An 11,427-nucleotide genomic window follows, 5' to 3' on the forward strand; every position below is an offset into this window, starting at 1 on the left:
AAAGACTTAGTAGCTTATCAGAAGAGATCCTATCAATGAAAAAATTAAAGATGCAAGCAGCTCCAAACTGAAGGAAATATTTTCAAATGTTTGTTCAATGGATGTAGATAAAATTCAAACTTACCTAGATAAAAATAAAAGTCCTCTAATCTCATAGAACATTTATAATTAGAAGTTACACCATAAAATATTTAGTCATTTCAAGTTCAAGTTAGTAGAAATGTTTTTTGATTGAGTTTCTGGAACATAAACCACTCTGCTTTCTGGTGGGAAACATAAATGACTGTGTAAGTTGCATATAAAATACTCGAACATCTGGAAGTCTGCTAATTGCAGACAGAATGTCACATAAAACAAGGAATCAAAGAACTTCTTTCTGGCTCATATGTCTTTAGGAGAGAGAAATCACTTTCCTTGGCACAAGTATACTGGCATAATTGACAAAATGTTGAGATGGCACATTTCCCCATATGTGCTTTCTTGGATACAAAAAGTCCCATGAACACTGGACTCATAAACTCTACATTTGGTCTAGGGCAGTATATGATAAATTCTTAAATGAGTGGTAATAAAAGAGGTAGAGCAGAAGTTTAAATACAGCAAACAGACAGGAAACTGAACTGCCTTAGCCAGTTGGAATAAAGTAAACTCCTAATAAAGAAATTCAAGTCTAAGTGCATTGGGGGGCAGGTCCCTAACATGCTGAAAGAAATATCAGTTCCATTACAACAATGCCAAAACTACTTCAAGTCTATAGCCCTGTTTTAATTGGCCAAGAATTTTTTTCCCATAAATTTACGCCAACATTTAAAATGTAGGGAATTTCTTATAAAAATACTTACATCTGCATTTTCTTAAAAATAAGAAAACCCAGCAATTCCAACATAGCCACAGGCTGCTAGCACACACAAGAACTTTTACCCTGAAGGAGGTATGTGCCTCCCAGTCATCACCTCTGTTCACACACAAAAAAACACAAGTCTTTTTCATTTCACCTACGTGTCCCTTGTAGACATGTGAAATCTTCATGCTTCAGAAAAAAAAGAAAGTGGTCATAGTCACAAGTCATTGTTTTTATTCTGCTTTTGATGACTCAAATCTTCCTCATATGTCTTTGAGTATCTGGTGCCCCATGAGGGGCTCTCCCAGCTCACTGACTGCTCTTGCACTCACTGTGCCTCCTTCATTAGATGGTACCTCTCTAAATCTGCTGGGATTTTAGGGATGATAATCACGCTTATGCCTATAGCTTCTCGGAGTAAAAATATGGAATACAGAGTCAGGGAAATGAATACAAAAAGTCAACTGTATTATGATAACATTAAACTGAAGAACATGGTTTGCATCGGAGGCCACATGGTTCTCCTAATACATTTCACTTTGATCTGAATTTAACCCCATCCAAGACTGCTGACTGCTCTGCTGCAGAGACAGAATCTGCTCTGGTAAGTTCCCTCTCATGTTTGCTTTAGTCAGGTTGACTCCAAAGACAGAAAAACCCAGAAAGATTAAAGCCAATCATGCTCAGTAGCTTTTTCCCAATGTATCAACCCCAAAAGTCATCGCTTGAACTTTGGTTAGGAGTAAAGGTGGTAGAGAAAAGTCTAGAAAGATTTTAACCCATTTTCCTTCTTGGAGAATAAATACGTATTATTTCCCACTTGGGGAAATACAAGGAGTAGTAAATAAGATTCTCACACATGTATACATATTCCTCTGGTTTCCGTTCTCTTCATCTATTTGGTTTAACAGCCAAGCAAATGACCAGTAATGGGTTCAGCTCATCCCCAGGGACAGAAATGAGCTTCAGTACAGTCCTCCCCCTGTTTATGAGGCTTCTCTACAAATACCAACCATTGTTCCACTGTGTCCAAAGAATCACATATTAAGTAAACTTATTCCAAAGTTCTATTTCTACCCTCAAACAAAGCTTTATTTTTACTTCCCATTTTATTTCTTATTCTAATTTGTGCCCAGCCTCACTCTCTATCATAATTCACCAGAGATTACACAATGAAGTCAAATAGAGGCAAAATTATTAGACAGTAATAACATCAACAACATAAAAATCACCAAATGAGAATATAAATACATATGCTCATGAAGTTCTCAGGAAGAAATTAAAGCCTCAATGTTAAGAAACCTGGCTTTAAAGTCAGAAATATAAATAAATAAATATGGATATATACATTATATGTATATATAAAAATATGCATGCATATATATGTATATAAATCTATTTTTCTCAAGTTCTTTGTGTACTATCTAGAAAAGGCCTGACTAGTTGACTTGTAATCTGGGCTGTGTTTTATAGGAATAGATATTGTACAATAAGACATCAGAAGTTAAATTCTTTTCCCCATGGGCTCCTCTACTAAGAAAGTCCAAAGAGTTAATACAACACATAAAATTATTAGAATCCTAGTTTTAAAACAACTTAATTGCAGCACCAAAGTGAATTCTCACCAATTATTTAGAAAAGGATCTCCAGAAACTAGGAGCCAATATGTCCTGTCTCCAAAGACCATAAAAGGCTCAGTGCTACCTAGTGAAAGGAGAGTCAATTCAGAGAAACAATTTCTGCTACTCTCGACTCCCAGTTGGTCAGTGTCACTTGTTTGGGGCCCAAAAATCAGTGAATGGTGAAGTCAGCCATACAAGATCGATTATGTTTAATGAATATCAAGGAGAAAAAAAATCATTTTTGCATTCACTCTCCTCAATTACAGAGTAGGAAAAACTCCTGACAAAGTTCTGAAATTTGCAGTAGTCATGGCCCCAAGTCAGCGGGTCTTATTGAAGTTTCTTCCTTTCCCATGAAGCATACTTAAATGTTTTAATTTCATTTTCCTTTTGAGCCTAATTTTCTGTCCCTAGCCTCCATCCCAGGATAACATTTGAGGGTGAGATCTGTCCAGGATGCAAACCTGATTCACAAGGACTATTGCTGCTTGCTCTGAAATGTCTTAGAGCATGAGGCTTACCAGCTAAGGAAGATTCCCCTCTCCCCAGTCTTGGTCTCTTCTGGAGAATCACCCTTTGCAGGCACTTCTTTTCCTCAGCTTTCGAATGTTCTAGTCTTTGAGCAACATCTCTTTCTGCTTAAGACTTTTCTGCAACAGGGAAGGTCTCTAATGCTTTATTTCTTTCTGCTATTCTCTTATTCCAAGATAGTTCATCTTGCTTCTTAAATGGATTACTTTCTTTCTCTACCATAGGCATAACTATTCATAAGACCTGAGTATATGCTTTGCTTTCTCTTTCTCATTGATTTTGAGCTCAATTGCATGTTTTTAATTACAAAATTGTCTCCAGGTTTTGTCTGGTAGGGTACCCTATCTTGAGATAATTATAGTCAGTGAGTTCTGGTGCTGCCAAACTATCCACCGTTTAAAAAAATATTTTCAGCCTTTACCTCCTGGGTTGAATCATCTCAATCATTGTTTCATCAGAAACAGGCTGAATTAGATATACTATTTTCTTTCTTTTTCAATATATAGTAGCTCCCATCACTTCCCTTAAAGCCCTTATTTTATGTTTCTTCTCCTTGAGAGAGAGACAATATCTTCCTCCCCACTTATAACAGGCGTATCACCTTGCATCAGTACTTCTTTTAATTTAGGCTGCTGTTTCAATCATTCTCTTTCACATCTGTCTAGATAATCTATACCCATGTGGTTAGTTCTCATTAAAGAATTCTTACCTACAAGAATTCCTTTAAGAGGAACTTTTTCAAGAGTATGGTAAGTCCACAATATTGTAGATGACTCTAAAAAAAAAAAATTCTACCCAAATACAAAACATCTGTCTGTAACTGTGTCTATAATGATGGTGTATATAGACAAGTATATTTATAGACTAAGTAAGGGTTCTAAAAAAATCTTTCTCTTAATTGAAAAGTGGATTAGCCTGAAGCAGAGTCAGTTATATCAATGGCTTTTTTTCTTATAGCTCCATATAGCATAAAGAGAAGACAGAACAAAACAAAGCCTGACATTGTCAGTCTGTCCCTAAAACATCTCATTATTAGGTTTAGAACAAAGGTTACTCAAAAGTTTTTTTTTAAAAGTTTGTTAGATCTGGGATTCCTCAACATAACAATTACACTACACTCTCTTTGACCCTGCTACTATGCCACAACCATGTTTTTCTACGCTCCATTCATCCTCCCTAATTCTAGAAAAATGAAAATAATCCCTCTTTTATACTCCCACTTTAAAAAGTAGACAAATTGGGGCTTATTTTCTTCGATTTGTCATATCTATCTAGTCAAACCTCTAAGATTTTAAAGTTTCTCTTAAGAAAATGTCTTTCTTACTCCAATGGAATTTGTCTATATTACTTTATTTTTATTTCATTCTTCCCAAAATTCTTGTTCTAATAATAAAACCAAAGCATATTTTTAAATCAAGACATTCTTCTTAAGTTCCAAATAAAACCATTCCAGAAACAGAGTGTAGGAGGCACAATCTATTTTAATTGCCATTTTAAGCTTCAGATTCACAATAATTTTGTTGACTTTTTGCACTATCTACTATACACTAAGAACATTTGTTCTTTTTATTTATTCTCCAGACTTCTATGAGTAAAATCAGAATCTGAGTCTTTGAAATAAAAAAAAACCATTGTCAGAGTTGATACAATTATTATTTTCAGAACCCATGTGATCCATGAAGTTGGATGGAAGAAGAACACTAAGTAGCACAATTCATGAGATTCTAAGCAGTTAGATCCCCCACAGTTTCCTCCCTTGTTGCTGAATGTAGTTGAGGATAACATAAATAGGAATGGAATCTGGGGCAGCTGATGAAGCACTGCATTTATATGCCAGGCATAAAATTTATACTAGTTATTTGTAGCCCACATGGACTTAGCTGTCTTTACAAACCATCTATAAACCAGGCTAAAAAAAAATACAATAAAAGCAGCACAATTATTTCACCCACCAGTGCTTATTAAGTATGTACGCTTAAGCTCTAACTGTTTAGATGTGAGCCTTAACAAGAAGTAAAAGTTCTCTTTCTCTTGGATAGGAATCAGCAATAGACCTGAGATGCCTAGGGCATTAGCCTTCTATTCAGCTAGCTTAGCAATAAACACTTGGGAAGATTTTGTTACTTTCAGAAGGTCAAGTCTCTAAACAAAAAATTTAAAACAACTAAAATTAAGCAATATATTGTTTAGTCACTGAGCACAAGTCCCATTAAGTGGTTAAATCAGGACAGAAGGAAGAACGAAAAACAGGATGGAGAAAACAAATAAGCAGATGGAAGTTTTCGTTAATGTCTTTGGATCTAGTTTTCCGATCACATGGTGGTTTTACGGAGGCTACTTCATTATAATAAGTAAATGACAAAACAAATAAAAGAAGACCATGATATGTCAATAATAAAAGTGGGCAATGGATCAAATATTCTGAGCAATTAAATTCTGTGTACCTAGAGTACAGTAAAAGATACATATATGTATATATAATGTTTACATGCAAAAACAAATTATTTACAATAGCAGATAACTTTTGCTTTCATTTGTAACATTCTGAAACCTGGAAATGAGATGTTTTAATTATATAAAAACTTATCCTTAAGAAGTTTGCACTTAACATTATAGAATGTTCAATAGTACATCAATAAAAGAAAACTCTATACTGGCTAATTATATTCCATAAGGCTAACATTCAATCAGAAAATAAAAATAATATCTTTTGAATTTCTGTAATAAACATATGATATCAGCTAAAACAACATTGGTATTAAATGAGTGATTAAGAAGATATACCATGCTACAATTCCTCCATTCCTAACCAATTCTACTGAATTTGTACCCGCAAACCTTAAAAGAAGCATAGTAAAAATACTAAGTTAAATTTCTTCTTAGCTATGTCGTAGCTTTGTATCACTAGTAAAAAGGAAAAGAAATGCACAGCAGCTCCCTCCCTCGCAAAAGAAATCTTGTTGGTAGAAAAATTAAAACTTCACAAGTACATAAAAATGAGACAAATTTCAAAGATAAAATTTGAGATGTTCACTTCCAGTAATAGAAAACTAGATAATTTGGAACTATCTTCTTGCTAAAAGAAAATAGAATGTTTGGACAAAATAAAAGAAAATTTGTGTAATGGCACTGAAGAACTACTAAGGGAGTGAAGATTTATTGTGATAAGCTCTAAGAAAAGGAAAAAGAAAAGAAAACAGATTTATTACCTGGAATTTGAGAGCTGCTTATGTCCAAAGGGTGTGTGCCTGTTATACTCGTAAAGTCCAGTAAGAAGCTGAAGAATCAGCAATAGACCTGAGATGCCTAGGGCATTAGCCTTCATTACACTCAGAAGCTAAGATGATGACATTGAAAATAAAAGATAAATCAAGGATCAGTCAAGGGCAAAGATAGGACAGGTACTTGGGCCAACCACTAAGACTGGGCTAAGATTGCAAAGATTGACATCCTAGGAAGAAGTGGGAATTAGAAATAAAACTATTTTCATATGGACTGAAAATTTTGGCCTGCAATTGTTAGTGTCCCTAACTGTGCCAGAAACAAATACAAGTTTTCTCTTATAGAAGATAACAGTATCATAATCCTTAAATTATATCCATAATTTTCAATGAGTGCTACCTAACACTTGATCAAAAATAATTAGGCTACCTAGGAGACAAAATAGTTCAAGAAACAAATAATAAAAATAGTCACACCAGGGATCCAGAAACAAGAGCATTAAAAAATATGCCTAATAGAACTGAGTAAACAGAATTGAGCAAATAGCTAAAACTATTACAGAAATAAAGCAAATGGAAATTCTAGAAACAGTATACTGGTATCAACAGTACTAAATAAGGCTATAGACAGAATTAGTGACATAGAAAAAAGGCATATCCAAAACAGAATATTCAGGCTACAGACTGGAAAAAAAAATGGAAGATATAGAAACAAATGTAGAAATAACAAATGGCATATGGTTTAAAGGTATTACGTACATGTATGTGGAGACCCAGAGGAGAAAGAACAAATGAAGCAGAAACAGTATTTGAAGAGATATTGACTGAGAAGTGTCCAAAAATGATCAAATATATTAGGTCACAGATCCAAAAAGTGCTATGAACAGAATAAGAGGGATAATTGCAAAGAAAAATGCATATGGGCATACACTAGTAAATCCCTGAAAACCAAAAGCAAGGAGAATATTTCTTTGATTTTAAAATTTTTAATTTATGGAGTGGAGGTGGTCACTTTGAGCACAGCTGCCCGGTAGCCACCCATCCCCACATAGCCTCCTGTGGAAGCCTGGGCCCACTTCACTGCTTTTTCCCTTTGTCTTATAACCATGTCCACCAACGAGAATGCTAATATACCAGCTGCCTATCTTAACAGATTCAAGAACAAGGGAAAAGACAGTACAGAAATGAGGCATCACAGAACAGAAGTCAATGCGGAGATGAGGAAAGCTAAGAAGGATGACCATATGCTGAAGAGGAGAAATGTAAGCTTATTTCTTGATGATGCTAATTCTCCACTGCAGGAAATCCACAACAACCAGGGCACTGTAAATTGATCTGTTGATGACATTGTCAAAGGCACACATAGCAACAACGTGGAAAATCAGCTCCAAGCTACTCAAGCGGCCAGGAAACTACTTTCTAGAGAAAAACAGCCCCCCATAGAAAACATGTGTGTCTTTCTTGGGCAGAACTGATTGTATTCCCATTCAGTTTGAATCTGCTTGGGCCCTCATTAACATTGCTTCTGTGACATCAGAACAAATCAAGGCTATGGTAGACAGAGATGCCGGATGGCATTCATTTTTCTGTTGGCATCTCCCTGTGCTTACAGCAGTGAACAAGCTGTATGTGTTCTAGGAGACATTGTAGGCGATGGCTCAGTGTTCTGAGACTTGGTTATTAAGTATGGTGTAGTTGACCCACTGTTGGTTCTTCTTGCAGTTCCTGATATATCATCTTTAGCGTGTGGTTACTTACATAATCTTACCTGGACACTTTCAAATTTTTGCTGCAACAAGAATCCTGCACCCCCGTTAGATGCTGTTGAGCAGATTCTTCCTACCTTAGTTCAGCTCCTGTATCATGATGATCCAGAAGTATTAGCAGATACCTGCTAGGCTATTTCCTACCTTACTGATGATCCAAATGAATGAATTGACATGGTCATGAAAACAGGAGTTGTGCCCCAACTTGTGAAGCTTCTAGGAGCTTCTGAATTGCCAATTGTGACTCCTGCACTAAGAGCTGTAGGGAATATTGTCACTGGTACAGATGAACAGACTTTGGTTGTGATCAATGCAGGAGCACTCGCCATCTTTCCCAGCCTGCTCGCCAACCCCAAAACTAACATTCAGAAGGAAGCTACATGAACAATATCAAACATCACAGCTGGCCATCAGGACCAGATACAGCAAGTTGTGACTCATGGATCAGTCCCATTTCATTGTCAGCGTTCTCTCTAAGGCAGATTTTAAGACACAAAAGGAAGCTGTATGAGCCGTGAACCAACTATACCAGTGGTGGAACAGTTGAACAGATTATATACCTCATTCACTGTGGCATAATCAAACTGTTGATGAGCCTTTTAACTGCAAAAGATACCATGAGTATCCTGGATGCCATTTCAAATATCTTTCAGGCTGCTGAGAAACTAGGTGAAACTGAGAAACTTAGTATAATGATTGAGGAATATGGAGGCTTGGACAAAATTGAAGCTATGAAAACGAGTCTGTGAATAAGGCTTCGTTAAACTTAATTGGGAAGTATTTCTCTGTAGAGGAAGAAGAAGATCAAAATGTTGTGCCAGAAACTACCTCTGAAGGCTAGACCTTCCAAGTTAGGATAGGACTCCTGGGACCTTTAACTTTTAAATTATGTAGCTGAGGCATAAATTTGTTGTGTACTATGTTTGGTATTTTGTCATCTTGTTTCTGTACAAAGAACTCTTTCTAAATGTGGTTTGTTATTGTAGCACTTTTTACACTGAAACTATACTTAAACATTTCCAACTGTACGTACTGTATGAAGCTTGTCCTCTGGCTAGGTTTCTTATTTCTATCTGGAATTTCCTATCTTGCAGCCTCCTATAAATAAACATTAAAGTCCACCCTTTAAAATTTTATTTTAATTAACACATAATAAAACAGCTGGAGAAAAAAAAGGCTACATGCTTTTTCAAATGCATAGAATTACTAACCAAAATTGATCACTGATAATTAGCACTCAGTGATCATTCTGCTGCCTTGAAAAAGGTCAGAGTTATAAATGTCCTTCTGTCAATTGTAGATTTCTACCAGATGAGTCTACTTGACAATGCCAGTCAAGATGCTGGCACTCCCAGAGACAAGCTGAATAAGAATATCATATTAGACAGAGTTTTTCTGTGTAATATTTTATAATATGAATGTAGAAGAATGAATGAAAAAGAAAGAAAAAAAGAAAGCATAATCTTTAAGTTCCTCCATACACCTTTTTACTTTCACTTCAACAAGAGCTTATTTCTTTTTAAAATTTTGATTATGAAAATATATTTAAATAATTATAGTTCCTTGACACTTACTTGATAGACTTTTATTTCTTAATGTATCTTCAAGGCCACTAAGAATTCCTATATGTTTAAAAATATATATATATATTTTTACTTTTTATATTTTTTCCTCCATCCTACAAGGAATAATTTAAATAGCATACACAATGCTACGTTAGTTGACATTTCAGTTGAAAATAAGTAGTGCTAACGATTGGGAAAGAATCACAGGAAAGGAGTGGTACCCCAAGTTCTTTAAGCCAACAATATCATGGAAATAGCACTGAGCTAGGAATCAGGAAACCAGGTTCTATTTCTGGCTGTGTTCCTAAGTAACTTTAGGCAGTTTTCATAGCCTTTCTTGGCACATTTTCTCATCTGTTGAATAATCTCTTTAGTTCCTTCAAATTCAAATATTCTATGATGTAATGTAGGACAATCTATACTTTTTAACAAAACATATGTGATAGATATTCCAGGAAATCTTCCTACAAATTTTTCATTCAAGCTTATATCCTTTGATGCTAAATGATAAGTTTAAAATAGATAACAAGCAAGGGCTAATGATCAAAGTCTGAGACCAGCCTAGTCTCCAACTGCTGTTTTCTAACATGGCTGCCTGAACACACAAATAATATATACTTACTGTTTAACGATACTTCCTAGTAAGTTCCCATGGACTTTGACATTTATGCCTTCAAAGATAATTATTGACTTTTTTCTCTCACTGACCCTTGCCATCTTGGAAATAGAGAAACATTTTTTAATCTTTAATTTTACTAAGAACTATGTCATTTGTTTCTTAAAGACTTCACTGAAATTTTATATGCTTAATGTGAGAATCAGGCATCATACCACTTTAAAAAAAATGTCCTCCTGATTAGGTCTTTGCATTAAGTAAGTGGCATCTAATCACTCAACCTTCAAATTTAAAAATACCTTTACTTGACAGATTCTCAGAGCCGTACCATTACATAAACTGCTTATACATTATTTACTTAAACTGAATTGCTTGTAAATTATAATTTTACATAATCTGGGAAAAAATAGAAATACCATTTTGAAAGATTTTCCTCAGAGAGACATTCTTTTATGTAACAGTTTCAGTATGTTTCCTTGACAACATTGTTCCTAAGAATGTCTCGTTGAGGCAGTAGAGAATCTGCAGTAAATGATTGATGTCTGTTTTAAAAATAGAAAATATGAACATACCATATGTAGCTAAACATGTCATTATAATCATACAACCAAGTCATCAACATATAGTAAAAGCTGTATTAAATAGTTTATTTAAAAAAATAAAATTCACCAAAATGAATCTTTGGAAACTAGATGAAATAATAGTTTCCAGAATAAACAAATGTATGAATGCCACAGGTGCTCTAAGTGTAACTGATGTGGTTCTCAACCTTTTCCATAATTGTCTTCAACTGAGCTTGTCATTCATTGAGGCATGCATTCATTATTGAGCTGTGTTCTGTACCAGGTGCTGAACTTTCATTGGTAAACATCTTGAAAAGTGGTAAGTGAATGGAGAAAATAAACGTCTATTCTGTGTGGCAAATAGAGTTCACATTCTGCCTTTGTCTCATATTTAACAGATTCAGACTGTTGGAAACATCAAAAAAATTACTTAGTCCCTTTTGCCACAGGGTGAAACTAATAAACATCTGTTTTCTAGATAATTTCCTAAGGGGTGTTCTCATGCTATAACCTAATATTTAATCTAATATAGGTGGTTGGTATTTTATTTTGGAGTCATGGAAAATAAAAGACAACCAGACTTTCCAATTGTGGGAGGAAGTATAGTAAGAATGTATTTATTATTTAAATTACTTTTCATAAAAGCACATGCATGCCTAATCCACTACAGCTGAATGATAACATAAAATGACTATTTCAACA

The 11,427-nt window shown here is 34.9% G+C and overlaps 1 pseudogene; it reads left to right on the forward strand.

Moving 5' to 3' along the window:
* The first annotated feature begins 7,321 nt into the window (after window positions 1-7,321).
* On the forward strand, window positions 7,322-8,879 carry LOC100388641 (importin subunit alpha-1 pseudogene; annotated as a pseudogene).
* Window positions 8,880-11,427: the final 2,548 nt, after the last annotated feature.

Source organism: Callithrix jacchus, chromosome 2 (genome assembly GCF_049354715.1).
Source record: "Callithrix jacchus isolate 240 chromosome 2, calJac240_pri, whole genome shotgun sequence".
Classification (NCBI taxonomy): domain Eukaryota; kingdom Metazoa; phylum Chordata; class Mammalia; order Primates; family Cebidae; genus Callithrix; species Callithrix jacchus.